The 15,717-nt window shown below is 36.1% G+C and overlaps 1 long non-coding RNA gene across 2 annotated transcripts in view; it reads left to right on the top strand.

The window, feature by feature from the left end:
- The window catches only part of LOC111756706 (uncharacterized), a 58,868-nt gene extending 55,285 nt beyond the window's left edge, over nt 1–3,583 (top strand). For both annotated transcript variants that reach the window (XR_002791124.2, XR_010046509.1), the window contains exon 4: nt 3,256–3,583. This is a non-coding gene — a long non-coding RNA (uncharacterized LOC111756706). The remainder of the gene's footprint in view (nt 1–3,255) is intronic.
- The last annotated feature ends 12,134 nt before the right edge of the window (nt 3,584–15,717 follow it).

Genomic DNA, 15,717 nt, shown 5'->3' with positions numbered 1-15,717 from the left:
TTGTTTTTCAGTGCTTTCTCATGCATTATGAAATTTAATCTTTATAGCATAGTCGTGAGATACTAATATTCCCATTTTACAGGCCAGAAAGCTGAGGCTTAAAGAGGTTATGCTACTTGAATTAGGCCACATTTGTTGTAAGTGGCAAAGTTGGGATTTGAGCCCACCTTTGCCTGATTCTAACAACTGTGTGCTTAACTACCCACCAAGATGTGGCTCTAACACTGGTTCTCTTTGCCCTAAAGTGATGAAGGACAGGTTTGTGAACATTTACACAAGACGGTAAACTATATCATTTAGGATACATTTTTCTTTTCAAAAAGAATAAATGTATCGGAAATTGAATTATAGTAAATGAGCCTGATATGCTCTGATACAGATAATATTTTATACAGTGAAATTTTCTCTGTGCTTAATATTTCCTTATTACAAGGTCAGTACGATGATTATTGGTTTATGCACAAGGTAAAAAATTATCCTTTCTTTACAGTCCTTGTAATCTTCATTTGACTTAATTCTTTCATCCGCTAGAGTTTCTTTTCTATTTGGGTACTGGCTAGGGTTGTTATTAGGATGGAATATTTTGTGGTTTCTCCTTTCCATCCCCAACCTCTTTTTTTTTTTCGCTTTAGATCCAGAGCCATGAAGACTGCAGAACTATTTTTGTTTTGTCCAGTTCCCTCCAGGATTAAAAAAATATGCTTATTCCTGAATTCTAGCACTTTTTGCAGACTTGAAGTGGATTATGAAAGCAGTTTTAGATGACAACTTTCTAAGACAAAGAAGAATATACTCTCTATTTTGATATAAGATACATGTTCATATTTTAGCTTAAACAGTGAAAGGAGACCACAGGCTTCTTTCTTAAAAATTTAAAATGTCAGTTTTTAGCAGCAAAAAAATAAAATTTGAAAGTTGCTGCAAAAGAATTGATTTCCACTTTCATTTAGAACTAGTTCCAGGAGCTGGGCCTGGTGGTGTATGTCTGCTATCTCAGTACTTGGGAGGTTAAGGCAGGAGCCTGGGCTACATCGTGAGTTCAAGGCAAGCCTGCGCTACATAATGAGATCCTGCCCCCCAAAATAAGCAAATGAATAAAAAATCTAGGCCCAAAGTTTAGAGCAAAGCATTCTTTGAACCTGCCTTGTTTGAAAGAAAATATATGAAAGTGTTTTAACTGTGAAAAAGCCCCAGGTAAATGCTACTGAGGAAATAAAATGCTAAGTATGGAATCACAAAACTGGGAAAAACCTTTGAGAATATCTAATCCTGCCCCCATCTTCCAGTGAGGAACAGCTAATTCATCATTTATGGGTACTCTATTTTAATAGGATTTATACAGCTACATTTTTCACCTTTTGTGCCTGTTACATCAATACCTAACAAAACACCTGGCACCTTCAATATTTCACAGAGCTCCCTAAAATGAGTGAATATATCAAGAAGCAAAAAATACCAAGAGATAAGTGGAAAATTTGTTTGGGCTTTTTACTGGGTGTTGTTAGTTAATAAAATTGAAGCACCTTATACCCAAGTTCAATGTTTTTGCAAACTGTATTCATTTCACATTGCTTAATGTGGATTTTGTCCTCAGTCAACAAGGTGACCATGTTTTATATATTTTAAAGAATGCTCCCTTGGAAAGAGAAATGGGTGTTATTAATAATTACACCAAGAAAAGAACTGCACTGAGAAAACTGGAGTTAATGCCTATTCCTTAAAAGAACAAGGGTCTAGGAACAGGTAAAAATCTCTGTAAAATGGGCTCTAAGTTAAGCAAGAGTTTTAAGTCAAATGAAGATTTAAAAGGATATCACTATCAATGCTTTCACTGTGTTTTGTTTGTTTATTTGTTTTGTTTGGTACAGGGAATCCAACTCAGGACCTTGCACTTGCTAGGCAGACGCTTGGACCATTGAGCTACATCCCCATCACATTAATGCCCTAAGCACTCTTTCCTCACCATAGCTTTTAAAAATGGGCCAAGTGACAAAGACCCCTTTCCAATAATTTAGAAATAAGGTAAAATTAAACTCTTAATCTGAAATTGGGTTGTGAGATCACATGTCCAAGTTCTGCAATCTCCATGACCTATCACAAACTCCCTTCACCCTTTATTCCTGCCTACCCATTTACAACTTCCGGAACTATATACTACTTCCGGTCCCATGAGCAGCAGGGCTTCCATTAGCGCCCGCCATCTTGTCCACTTGCCATGAATGCGCATAGCAGCCAAAATTACTCCACCCAGGTGGAGGGTGCCTTGGAGTGCCTTATCAACATGCATCTGCAAGCCTCCGAAATCTACATCTCTCTGAGCTTCTACTTTGTAAGTGACCTTGTGGCTCAGAAGGACGTGGGCCACTTTTTCTGCGAATTGGCTGAGAAGAAGTACATGGGTGCCCACCGTCTCCTGACGCTAAGGCAGCGTGGTAGCGAGGTTCTCTGCCAGGCTGAGCAACAAGTGCCCCACAATGGGTGGTGCAGCAATGTAGATGCCATGGAAGCTGCTCTATCCCTGGAGAAGAGTATAAATCAGGCCCTTACAGAACTGTATACGCTGGGCTGGTCCAAAGGAGATTGCCGTCTCTGCGACTTTCTGGTGAGCTACTTCTTAGAGGAAGAGATAAAAGTCATCCATATGATCTGCTACCACTTGACCAATGTCCAGCGGCTGGCCGGCATGGAGGCTGACCTGAGCGAGTCTCTCAGTAAACTCAGCCTCAATCCCAATTAGAAGATGGCGGAGCCCAGCCGCCATGGAAGGGCTTCTTTGTTTTTTCCTGACGTTCGGATTTATGCATGAGCCTCTCCGTCTCAGTTTTTCACGACCCAGAAGCACATAACCAAACTGTTCTAAATGGAAATTAAAAAGTTATGTTTACAGAAATAAATAAGCAAGGTGGAGAGAAGGAAAACGTATTCAAAATAACATGAAGAATTCGCAATCCGTTTAATTCTTTAGACTTTCTAATTAAACTGTTCTCAACTTTTCTGAGTCACCTGTGTGATTTGAGGATCTGGTAAGCTATATTTTTTCTGTCAAAAAAAGGGAACACATCTATTCATAAATATTGTGTGCAATTTTCATGGTTTTGTAATATCTGTGAAGTCAGTCAGGGAACTAGATTAAACTCTAAAATTTTAGTGTGTTTGATTGTGCCTACCAGAGCATAGAGTTAACAGACTGGACTATGTGATATTGTACCCTGTACCCCTCAAAGTTGTAGTAAAATTGTTTTACTTGGTTTTCAGATTGATACAATGCTATCTGCCTATTCAGAGAACACAAGAAGAAGACGAAGCCCTGTGAAATTCACCTCTGAGTCTTCTGTTACCTTGAAACTGAGAACATGGAGGATTACATCATTTACTGACCTCTTTATGAAGCTTCTCAAGAGAAACTTCAGTCTGGTCTTAATATTAGAAATAACAGTGCTTCCTTCACTTGAGTAACCGGTTTGTTTTTGTTTTATGGGCAGTAAATGAAGTAACTAATTAAATTTCCTCTTCTGACCATCTGCTAGAAAGCTTAAGTTTAAATTTGTAGTCAACCCAGAGTAAAAGAGTAGTATTGCATAAACATTTTTGTGTAAGCTTCATTCTTGGCTCGTCTGTTACTAATTTCTTGATGTATGTTATGGTTCTTTTCAGCCACTTTAAACTCTTTCTGGAACAAGCCTGTTCACAAATAGTTGATAAATGAACTTATGAAATGTAGAATAAAATAATATTGCAGTTTATTTTGTAGAAAAGGGAAGATAATTTTAAGGATGCACTAAGAGAGAAAAAGTGATTAGAATAGAGTTGGGTCAAAGGGAGGTTAAATTCCGGAAGCCAACAGAAAAGTAGGAAAATGTAGCATTTTATACAATATATGTCCCTGCAAATAACAACAGTATAGGTATGTATTGTTTTCCTTCAACTTTGGAAAGCTAGAGTTTTAAGTCTTTCTCAAACCACATAAGTAGAAAAAAATATTTTTCTGCAGTTCTTTTCCCTCCAGAAGCAGGAAGACTAAGCACATAATATCACTTCTTTTATACTATAAAAGGTCAGAGACATAGGAAAAATACTTTGCAGAGATTGGAGCAATTGTTTTGCTTAGTTAAGGAGAAAACCTTATCGTCCTGTTTTTGCAAAGTCTTTTGATAACAAAAACAAATATACTAGAAATGTTCTTCCTGGGGAAAGATTTTCCCATTTGCTGATAGTTGACAGTACAAGGTATAGAGAGACAGTTCATTGTCTTCACATTTGAATTAAAAACTCATACTTCTGTACTTAAAATACATATTTGAAATAGAAATTATTTTCAAATTAACATCCAAATATAAATACAAATTTGAGGACTAAAAAAATAATCTAATTACTATAACATCTTTTGAAAGACTGTACTCTGAAGTAGATTATTTAGAAAGAAGGATGAGAAAATTGTTTCCAAATAATGGCAATATTTCTCAAACTATTAAAACCTCCCAAATAAGATAAAATATTCTTTGGTCATCTAATGATTGAAAAATTGCATTTTTCTGGGCAGAGAACAAATGATTCAAGGACATGATAAAATATTAGTTTGACTACTGGAAATGACTTCAATGTATTTGGCAAATACATTTGTGGGAAAATGAGAGTTTCATGACTTTAAATGTCCAGAAATTAAGTTGAAAGCAAGTCCTATGGTGATACTAAATTATAATAAATGATTATAATAAATGATTCTTGAAAGCTCTGACAGAATTCCTTATACCAGCCTTGAAGGCCCTCCTTGGTTTATTATATCTAATTTGCCTTTTAAATTGAATTTTCTATTATTTTCCTATTTTTTGGGGGGGTTTTAGAGATCTTAAGGGTAGCAATTGCTTATCCTTCCTTTCATCCAATTTTTAATCAATTAAAATAGGAAGGCAAGATTGCTTTGCTGATGATAAGGCTAAATTGGAGAAAGTGTGAGGACTTCAGACTGCTGCACCTTAAGTCAAATTAAACCACTTTATTCCAGGAAGAGAAGCCAGGGCAGAGAGAGCAAAGAGCAAGCTCGACTGGCCAGAAGGAAGATCAGCTTTTTCAGCTAACCCCATGGAGACTCAGGAGAAAGTGGTGGCCCAAAAGAACTGGTCAGGACATGGGAATTAATTGCCTTGTCACTGCAGTGACCTATGTCCTGGCCGGTGTGTCCCAATAGATATCAGGCTGTCAGAGTTCTCCACATGTACCTCCATATCCCACTCTCAGTGGATTTCTCTTTCAAAGAAGTGTGAGACTTAGGAGATAAAGGTCTCTAAATGATTGTGGGAATTCTCTGTCATAGCCAGCTGTAATAAGCGCTTGTAATGTTCATGGGGTTGCCCTCACTTGGAAGGCTTTCCATAACCCCCTTCACAAATCAAACACAGTCAAGTTCAAACCTGCCTTGTGTGACATTTTCCCTGACTAACCCAATCCAGTCATCTGGCATGGATTTGTCTTCTCTGAGTCGTTTTATGGGATCTATTAGACTAGGCAAATTGAAAACTGGAAGGCAGGTAGCATAGTGGTTGAGCAATGGGCTTTGGGCAAGAGCACCTGCGTTTAAACCCTGCCTCCACTGTTGACTCAGATTCTTAACCTTCATTAGCTTCATCTGGAAAACTTGACATTATCATAGTAATGATACTTCCCAACTGAAACAGTAGTGAAGATTAAATGAGATAAAACATGTATAGTCCTTAAATCATGCCCACTCTACAATAAGTACACAATAATGCTAGATATTTTTATCAACTAACTTTTTATTTAAGCTATACTGGTAACATTTCTAAATAAGCTGGATTTTCAGTTTCAGGAAAAAGATAACTAGATTCTAGAATATCACTTAACCATGCTTCCCTTTAAATAGACCCTATGTGTGGAAGTATATATAGTTTGGGAATTTGCACATTTTATGGAGGAGATGTTCATTGAGTAGGAGAGAAGAAAAAGCAAGAAGGATGACCATTCTCTCTTCAGCCAAATAAGTTGAACTACACTATTTAGGACCTAGATTAATTGTTTTAATTATCACACTGCTAAAAGCAAGCATGACAGTATTTTAACCTCTCAGGAAGGATGAGCTGCACGAAGGGGTCATTTCAGAGCTGAAACTAATTAACTGCTGGCTGCTGCTCTTTGAATAGCTGCCAATTTTTGGAAATCTCCACCCACTCTTTTCTCCCACATATATTTCTCCTTTTACTTTGTGGTAGCCTTAGATATATGCATAACTGAAGAAGCAGGAACTGAATAGATACAGGCAGAACTTCCAACATCATGAGACCTTGAACACCTTTTAATTAGGGTCTGTAAAGCACTTGTTTTGGATTTCTCTGTAGTTTGTGTTTTCTCTCTGGAAAGTTACAGATTCAGAGACTAGACAACTTATTTTGAAGGAGATGAAAATAATGAAATAAAAGTAAAAAGTTAAAAAACTAGAGGTGTGGAATGTTTTTACTATACTCATATTATTTTGTATATCACTTCCAGCCATTTATCTGCTTTGATGAGTAATTTATTCACATAATAGTAATGAACCAGCCACTACTCCATGAGTATGTGAGTGGAGGCACATTAATTAATAAAAGCTCTCAGTGCAGAGCCAGGGATATAGCTCAGTGGCATAAGCACTTGCCTGGCAAGTGCAAGGTCCTGAGTTCGAATCTCATTACAAAAAAATAAAAAGGCTTTCAGTAAAGTACTCTAAAAAGCAGGCATTCTTGGTGTAGGGACAAGGGTCCACAGATAATAAAATAAAATAAATAGGGGCCTCCTTAGGTGGTCTAGCTAATCTGGACTAGCAGTTAAAAGCAAACTTTATTAGACAAATTCCACTGGAAAATAAGTCAAAGATGAGTAGAAAAATGCGGGGTAAAAAATGAAAAAAAGAAACCAGATATAGACACCAAATGGCCCTGGTACTTTGATCAAAAGACCAGAAAAAGAGCTGACAGGGAAGACACAAAAGAAGCCAAGTTCACAAATGATAGGACATCACCACCTCCAAAAAACAGGGAAGCAAAAGGGAGGGGTGACTAAGGCAGTATATACTCACACCTATGCACTAACATATACACACATTTACATGTATGTATCTTATTCACTCCGGTCATTATAGAGTACAACGGATATCCACATACCTTCTTTGCTAACTCTAAGCTAACCAAAAGTAAGGCACCCCCTTAGCAACTAGGTACCACCCCAATATGAGGCCTTAAAAAATAGGCCAAGGCAAAAAAAAAAAAAAAAAAAAAAAAAAAAAAGAGAGAGAGAGAGAGAGAGAGAGCTACGCATAGACCACTGGAAGAGATGACATTAGGCAGAGCTGTCTGGCAACCAATCCAGTTGTGGCAAGTTCCAGATGGAGGAAAAAGAGTCACTCACCCTCCTAAAATAACACCTAAAAACACAGGAACCATGGGTCCTCCATCTTTGCAGATCCCCCTACACATGGTTCTTTTTTTTTTTTTAACAAAGTAGTTAGCTGCTTTCTTTCTCCCCCTTACTTTTTCCTCTTTACAAATAAAATGTCTTCCTTTCTTTAAACTTTGTCCTTCTAGTTTATTGTAGGGACTGAATTACAATCCTGGTGGGCTCTTGGACAGCAAAACAACAGTGCTTGTCTCCCAGATACAACATCAAGACTTTAGCAATTTAATGATTATTTTAGAAATCATAAGAGGAAGCAGGAAAAAAGTATAAGTTCTTGAAAAAGACCTCAAAGGCTCCAATTATGTACAATTTCAGGTCAAAGTAGGGGAGAAATGGGTAGAGCCACTATTCTGGGACTTAAAATCAGTCCTTTATTTTTGCCAGAAATTCACAGCTGAAACTCACCATGAGAAAACATCATACATATCCACTTTATTTAACAAAGTAACTAGCAATAATGTCAGGGCCAAGAAAGGGAGAGAAAGAATGAAGAACTGACCTAGGTTAAAAAGGACTACACAGCGTGACATCTAAGTGCATGAGTCTGGACTTGAACAGGGTAGGGGGAAAAGAATTATGAAGACTATTGAGATATTTGATGAAATATGCGTATGAAACACAGATTGTAAAACAATATTGTAGAGGTAAGTCTCGTGATTTCGATAATTGCATGTTAGTTAAGTAGGAGAATGTCCTTGCTTTTCAGAAAATGCACACTGAAGTTCTGAGAAGTAACTAGACAAAATATCTCCAATTTGCAAAGATTAAGAAAAACAATTTGTGTAAAGGATAAACAGCACTTCTTGTACTATTATTGCAAGTTTTCTGAAATTTTGAAATGATATCTAAATGAAAATAGTACCAAAAGCTCAGTATTCAGTTAATTTACTGGATTGGACTCAGTAATTTAACCAACTGGACTCAGACACCAATAGCCATACTTTGTCTTTATCTGGAAACTGCTATACCCCTTTTTGTTATTAGAGGTTGAAATTCTGTCAGAGAGGATTTTTTTAAGGTAGTGATTATTTACTATCCAGATTGTGAGTTCTTTAAGGATAATGATTTTCTTTATTCATCTGTGTAACTTTTTCTTCTAGCATGGTGCCTTAGACTAAGTAGTCAAAAAGAGAATGACTTTTAGAATGGTTTTTAAGTGACAGATTGGACTGAGCTTTCCAGTCATAGGGCTTCCTAAACAATTTAAAGACAGTACAAGAAAATTCCAGATACTTCTTTTCTTTATATAAGTTGTATAATTTTAAATTTGCTATCCAATCAATCGACGTTTCTTTGCTAAATTCAAAATAGAAATCACAAAAGGCAAGAAATTCCAACCAAATGAGGCTTTATTGGGATTTTGTGATTTATATCTAAATGTTGACCCAAAGCCTCATACACTCATGGATGGGGCTTTGGGGAGGTGATTGGATCACAGGGGAGTGATCCTCATCAGTGGACTAATCTAATGATGAGTTTATGGCTGAATGTGATGTTAGGAGGTGTATCCTGCTGGGAGGAGGTGGGTCACTGGGTGTGTGGCCTAAAACCCTTAGTTCCTTAATCTCTTTCTGCCTAACCTCCATGCCAAAAGCAAGCCTCCTATGGCGTGGCCCTCTGCCACTCTAACCTATCTTGGAGCCAGTGGACTGTGGGTTGGAACCCTTACAGTCTGCAAAATAAACTTTTCTTCCTTTCAGTTGTGGGTTCTAGGTATTGTGTCTCAGTGACAGGAAAGTAACTAAGGTATGGGGTTTAGGCTCAAACACAAGGGACACAGACAGAATTTAGAGGAGGAAAGAAATACAAATATAAGCTGTGGCCCATGCATTCAAAGATTACATTCCTGTTGGTAAAATAAATTGAATATAAAAGAAACAATCAGAGAGCAACACAAACAGTATAGAATTATAGCTCTCATATTCTCTTGGTGTACAGCAGAAATATTATTGCCTGCAAATGGTTCCCGTAAAGTCTTTGCTAGTGTGTACTCTCTGGCCACAGGAGCATACTTGTCTTGCAAGTGGGGCATGATCAAAATTCTAAGTGTTAACTTCCACTTATTCCCTCATAGTGACCTTGAACCAATAAAGGGCAGAAATTAGTGGATAAATATCCCATCTTCTAGCAAAATAATTCTCAGCCCTGTTTTACACAGTATCTCAGGATGCCCCATGAGATTGAGCCCTGGTTTGCTGTGGTAGTAACCCTTCATTTATGCACATTTGTTAGTTTTCTTTCTGTCTTTTGTTGTTTCCAGATACCATCTTCCTTCTTTTCTCCAATAAGAGACTTGTTCTCAAATCCTTGCTCAAGCTCTGCTTTTTCAGAACCTTAAACTAAGCAAAACATGAAGTAATGAACTAGGTATTACAGTCTCTATCAGTTCTAAGAACCTCTGGAAGAGCCTATTCTTTTTTCTTTTTTTCCTCCAACCAGCATGCCTCGACCCTCTGCCCCACACCTAATCTTTGTCCTATGTATTGCTGATTACTTTGTCTTTAGATTAATAATCTACCTTCAAAATGTTTTTCCACAAGAATATTCATCCAGGCAAAGATGCTGCTCTTGGTCTAGTGCCAGCTAGGTGAGTGAAATGGCCATCTTTCAACCTTTAGATAATAATTTCCACATTTTGGAGTACTAAGAACATTACTTTTCTCTGGAGCTTCTTAAACATAAATTCAACAGGGCTGAGTAAACATATTTTTCAAACCAGTGGTCACTTGAAGTTCTCTTAGTAGTGATCTTGGCTATAAATTTGTTCATCTAAATATCCAGGTGGTGGATCCACTGAGACTGGAGACCATTGGAGCCTATTTTGCTGAAGTAAATATGAGGGAGCCAGATATCTATTCTTGAGTCAGCTTACACTCCAATTATTATTAGCTGCTTACATCAGTAAACTTGTATTTAGCTTGACACCTGTTGCAAAGAGGATCATGTTTCTGTATGCCTGTAATAACAATTTAAATCTCTAGGAGCACTCCGAATGTGACATTGAGTCTATTCTTATCACAGTATTGACTGGAACAATCTTTTTAGCACGGTGGGAGAGAATGGAAAATAAAACAAAATAAATGAAGTGATATATCTTTTTAATATAATATTTGGCCAAACCTAGCAAAAACTTTGAGAAAATATATTTTAAAATAGAATTTCAGAAGTTAACAGGTTATAAAATCAAGAAATAAAAATCAATCATGGGACTAGTGGTTAAATTGACACATAAAAACCTTTATCAAACATATGTATGAACTATGCACTTGAAATATGGATGTTGTTTATGTAAGTTATACCTTAATAAGGCTGATTAAAATTAATAAATTCCATATATACATGTAATAACAAGTTTGAAAACATAATGAAAAAGACTCCATTTTAATATAGCAATAAATAAAATAAATAAAAAATTATCTAGGTAAAAAATTTTTTATCAAAATGTCTAAAATCTATTTGACAAAAACTAAAACACACTTTTGCAATACAAAAATACACATGAAAAAATAAAAAGACATACCATTTTAAAAGACCTTAATTGGCTTTATTTTTGATTCTAAAATTGGACAGAATTTCATTGCATAAAATATTGTAAGGGTCCCATTGACCTGAAGAGGAAACATTGGTCTTATAGGTAGAGAATGGATAGAGAAAGCACAAACAGCCAAACCAAAAAGTAGATGAGTCATTTCAAAATTGCATCTTTTCTAAAATGGGGACTCAGAGACAAAGCCATAGGAAAAAAAATAATTGATTGGTTAACATTAGATTACTTTGAGTTTCTCTGGTAAGGATTAAAGAATTAAAGGATATAGGGATTAAAGTAAAGGGAATTTCATAGTCATGTGGATTTGGCCTTTATGAAATTTGGCTTCCTATCAATCTTTGGGTTTCTCCAAAGGTCAGATAACAATTTAGTTTTGGTTTGGTGATGTGGAACTTTATACGATGTATGGCTTCATTCTGATTTTTCTAGTTTACTGGGGATCAATGCAGGAGCTTAGCGCAAAACAATGGTCTATGTAATTTGAACTATACATCATGTGTATAGGTTAAGAAAATTCATTATCACTAAGATGTCAGTTCTTCCTAAGTAAGTTTATGTTTGTACACTGAATAATATTAAAGTAATTCTTATTTTTAATTTTATCTTTTAATTTTATTTGACACATAATAATTGAACATACTTACTTGTTTTGTTTTTTGTTTTTTGTTTTTTTTTTGGTCTTTTTCCTTTTTATCGGTACCAGGGATCGAACTCACGACTGCCTGCTTGCAAGGCAGGTGCTTATGCCGCTGAGCTAAATCCCCAGCCCCTTAATATTTTGGGTTTTTGTTTTGTTTTGTTTTTTGTTTGAACATACTTATTGGTCACAGTATTGTTAATTTTTGATGTGATAAAGATGTTTCAGTTCTTTTAAAATAATTTTATCTTTCAGAGTAAAATTTTGAAGAATTTGTAAATAAAATTATTAACTGGAATTTGCTGGGAAAAAAGCTGTAGGTGAATTCAGATGGCCATGTATTTATACCTGTTTAAAGTGTTGAGGCTACAAGGGGCTTCATTATACTGCTTTCCTTAGTTTCTCATATTTAAAATTTTCATAATAATGAGTCATAAAATTTTTAAAATAAATCATTTATAGGCATCATTATAATTTTTCTATTACTTCTCAGCTTGAAAATATAAATCCATAAGCCATCTATTTTTCAATGGGGCAACATAAAATATATTTTGAAGGGACCCCACCCACTGTAGGCTCAGAAACTTCTTTTTGAGAAGAGATTGGGGGAGGGCTGTTCCCACAAGACCATCTAGGGAACTGTTTGTCCTGTATTCTTTTCTCCAGGTACTCAGAGGTTGCTATATATGTGGTTCATGTGGGTTCTGGTACAGCTGGAATCAGCAGCAGACTTTATCATCATCCACATGATGGTTAAACACCCTGGCAGAATGCAGGAGTTTTGTGGTCATGGAGGTTTCTGGCAAGGTTTCAAAGGAAAGCTTGAGGGAACAGCAGTATGTCTGCAAGCGACCCCTGAAAGAACAATGAGCACATAGCAAAGTTGTGAGAGTGAAGCCAAATTGAAATGAACAGTCCCAGTAAGTTAGAAATACAGAAACATAGACCTGTAAAGAGGAAGAGCCCCCTCAAAAGAGTGGCCATGTGAACTATAACTAGAAAGCTGTGAAGACATGGGTTCCCAAGACCTTTGGAATTTGCATCATACCATCAAGTGCTCCATATGCCGGACATGAAGCTAAATGATTTAACATGTTCCCTGTTGTATTCTGGTCTTGCTCTGTCACCATCCCTCCCTTCTAGCTCCCTGTTGTTCCCTTTAAGAATGAGAACATTTACCCTGAGCTTTTGTGTTTGGTAAGTATGTAACTTCTTTTTATTTTTATACAGATTTACAGCAGGGTTTCCCTTGCGCCTCAGAGGAGACACTGGACTTGGATGTTTAAGCAGTACCAGAGTTATGGAGACTCTGAGGACTTTTAGAGATGGTCTGAATGCATTTTGCATTGTGAGCTGCACATTGGCCTCTTGAGGTCAGGGGTGAAGTGTTATGGTTTGGATCTTAAAGGTCCCTTGCAAGAGCATGTGCTCAAGGCTTTGTCCCTAGATGACGACACTATTAGAAGGTGAGAAAAACATTAGGAGGTGGACGGACGGACCTGGAGGATGTAGGCTATTAGTAGCATGCCTCTTAAAAATGTACATTGGGACCCTGGACTCTTCCTCTTTCTCTCTTTGCTTCCTGGCCACCATGTACTGAGCAAATTTTATTCCACTATGCACTCTTTACCATAATGTTGTGTCTCACCATGAACCCAAAGCTTGAAGTCAAATAGCCATGGATTGAAACCCCTGAAATCATGAGCCAAAATAAATCTTTCCTCTTTTTAATTTTATTTTCTCAGATCTTTTGTCACAGTGATAGAAAGCTAACACAAATGGCTAAATGAAGCAATTAACATATGCATACCTTGCATGCTTATCATTATTGTCTTAAGGACAGTTAACCTCTGTGATCTTAGAAATTTGTAATAATGTAATACATTATCCTACAGCTGCAATCCCAGAACTTTGGGAGGCTAATGCAGGAGGATAACAATTTCCAGCCCAGGCTGGGTAACTTAGGAGTTTAGCCAGACCTAGTTTAAAAATAAAAAAAGTAAAAAAGGCTGGAAATTTAGTTCAGTATATAGGCCCTAGGTTCAAGCCTTAGTTTCTCTCTCTCTCTCTCTCTCTCTCTCTCTCTCTCTCTCTCTCTCTCTCTCTCTCTCTCTTTGTCTGTCTGTCTGTCTCTCTCTCTCTCTCTTTCTCATTGTCTGTCTCTCTCTCTTCCTCTCTCTCTCTCTCTCTCTCTCTCTCTCTCTCTCTCTTTCACACACACACACACACACACTCATGGCTAGAAATACAGCTTAGTGTCTGAGCACTTGCTTAGAACATAGTCACTGCCTTTGGTTCAATTCTGAGAGTGAGATGGGCTAAGAGCAATTACACTGTTATTAAATTACATTTGCCACAATTTACAATAAATCTCTTGAACTTATTCCTCTTGTCTGAAATTTTTTATCCTTTGACAAATATCTCTGCAACTTATTGCTAGAACACCTGATAAAAATCAGTTTACTCTCTGCTTCTAGTAGTTCAACATTTTTAGGCGCCACATATAATTGAGATCTGTACTGTTTGCCTTTCACTTAATGTAAGGTTCTCTGGGTTCATCTGTGTTGTTATAAATGACAACACAAATTTATTTTCTTTTAAAGGCTGAATAATATTCTATTATGTACATATACCACATTTTCTTTCTCCATTCATTGGTTGATAGACACTTAGGTGTTTCTCTACCTTGAAGGTATATATATATATATATATATATATATATATATATATATATATAATCTTTTTGTTAATAGCTATTCTAAATAGTTTTAACTTGACTTCTTTCATGATTAATGATGTTGAGAATTTTTTACATGTAATGATTGGCCATTTGTATATCTTTCTTTGAGAAATATTTGTTCATGATCTTTGCCTATTTTTAGTCAAGTTATTTTATTGCTGTTGAGTTTTTCTTATTTTTTTAAAATATATTTTGAATAGTAAATTCTTTGGGGCTCAGAAAATATTAGCCTAAAGTATCACACTTCAACATAGTGTAAACAGAAGAAATGGTCTCAGAATTAAGGTCTCTTTATCCTCCCTTTATATATCTCCCAAAAATAGGGCGGTATTCTCTCCAAAGTTTCCTTAACTGACTGAGAAAATGTCTTCCAAAAGAAATCCAATTCTCTCAACTTGTTTTCTTAGAAATCACACACACACACACACACACACACACACACACACACACACACACAAAGCAGGAAAGAGTAACCACTAGAATAAAAAAGGAGATTCATTTTTTTTTTAATTTCGAAGAGGGTGAAACAAAATATAGCAAAACAGAACAAAGCAGATCAGAAGAAAATGCAAGTGACGTAGATTTCAAAACAAGACAACAGAACATCAATGATGGCTACCATAATGTCTCTTGTTTCTTTGAAATAGTTGTCCATATCTTCACATACAATGAATTCAAACAAACAAAAATAGTATAAAACTGATCAGAACAGAAAAACGAAAGCGTTACAGGCCTTCAAAACCAGACAATAGGAAAATGAATAATGGCTACCATAATGTCTCTTGTTTTCTTCAAAATAGCTGTCCATACCTTCATATATATTGAAATTAAATAATTCCAAACAGACTAAAACGAATCTAAACAAAGAATAATAGCATTACTGGATTTCACAGCATGATGACAGGAAATCAGTAATTGCTATCATAATGTCTCTTTTCTTCAAAGTAGCTGTTCATATCATCATGCATAATACAATAAATTTCATGAACCCTTTAGGAGAAGTTCTAGGCATGTATAATCCTCTACATGTACATCTATACTTTCTGTATTAAAGGAAAAAACAAAACAAAACAAATCACTAGAAAAAAAAAACAAGAAAAAAAGGCAAATATATAACAATAACAAAGAGCCCAAAACAAAGACAATATACGCTTTCAAAACAAGGTGGTAGGAACATAACTAAGGTTGTTATTTTGCATAGTAATTTTCAAAAGAGTTCCTCAGACCAAATAGAAACGTGTAAAATTGATCTAATCTTATGAATGTTAACTGTTTTGTTCCAAGAACCAGCAGACTTAGTAGCACAATCATATTAGCTAACTTAAGTGTGTGTATATACAAATTTATATC

The sequence above is a fragment of the Cavia porcellus genome, unplaced genomic scaffold (assembly GCF_034190915.1).
Source record: "Cavia porcellus strain 051 isolate PalLab524CR breed Dunkin Hartley unplaced genomic scaffold, mCavPor4.1 scaffold_3, whole genome shotgun sequence".
NCBI lineage: Eukaryota > Metazoa > Chordata > Mammalia > Rodentia > Caviidae > Cavia > Cavia porcellus.
The sequence above is the reverse complement of the archived record's forward strand: the minus strand, read 5'-3'. Positions and strand labels throughout refer to the sequence as shown.